This window comes from Populus euphratica, unplaced genomic scaffold, assembly GCF_000495115.2.
Source record: "Populus euphratica unplaced genomic scaffold, PopEup_1.0 scaffold742.1, whole genome shotgun sequence".
Lineage (NCBI taxonomy): Eukaryota > Viridiplantae > Streptophyta > Magnoliopsida > Malpighiales > Salicaceae > Populus > Populus euphratica.
In genome coordinates, this window is record NW_011500461.1 from 24,414 (window position 1) to 25,293 (window position 880).

Below are 880 nucleotides of genomic sequence, written 5' to 3' on the forward strand. Positions count from 1 at the left end.
TGTCACACTCCTATCAAATCTGATTTACTTGGCTTTTTGGGAATTGGTGTCTTTGCGTGTGGATTGTGTGACCATGTGACCTATAGGCTTATTTTGGCTTTTTAATGGGCTTTTAATAGATTTCTATCGGGCTTACAATTAGTATTAATATTGTCTCATTTTCTTTGAAGATTCCAAATATATTTAATTTTTTTACCCCTAAATATTCAATTGTATTAAATTATTATTGTCAATCTTATGTTTATTAAATTTTTGGCCAATGAATATTCATTTATATAAAATTATTAATGTCAATCTTTTGTTTGATATATTTTTTAACTTACTAATATTTTTCTACTTCCAAAAAGTTTAAATAAATAACACACACTCACAATCACATATCAATAAGTTAAAATCCAAATTACAAACCATTGCCTTTAAAAGGTTTAATGAAAAAACAACAAATAACATTATCATAAAACACTCCAAGCCACAAAAAATAAATTTTCATGTGCACATCGTCTTAATAAAAAAGCACTTCAAGAGCATTGCACTTTGATTCCTGAAATTCATAATCTAGAATTATAACATGATAAATTAAATCAGAAGATATAAAAATAAATAAAAAAAGATATTTATACCATACGTTTTTAATAAATTCTATGGAATAAAATTTGTGTCAATTAATAAATTATAAAATAAAAGGTGTAAGTTTTTAAGAAACATTGCCTGATTCAAGGTTTTTGTAGATTTCAAAATTATTCATCAAGGTTGTATTATCAGCTGGAATTGGAGCATGATGCAATCAATTTTGACAACAAATATGTGTTTGAACTGTTTCTAGAGATAGAGAACTTCAAAATTGGTCGAGTATACGACCATCTATGCTAAAGGCTGATTC

General features: G+C 26.1%; 1 long non-coding RNA gene across 1 annotated transcript; it reads right to left on the minus strand.

Moving 5' to 3' along the window:
• Positions 1-311: 311 nt before the first annotated feature.
• LOC105114823 (uncharacterized) lies at positions 312-659 on the minus strand. The gene is made up of 2 exons (XR_840219.1): positions 621-659; positions 312-541 (listed from the first exon to the last, which is right to left on the minus strand). It is a non-coding gene; the product is annotated as an uncharacterized LOC105114823 (long non-coding RNA).
• Positions 660-880: the final 221 nt, after the last annotated feature.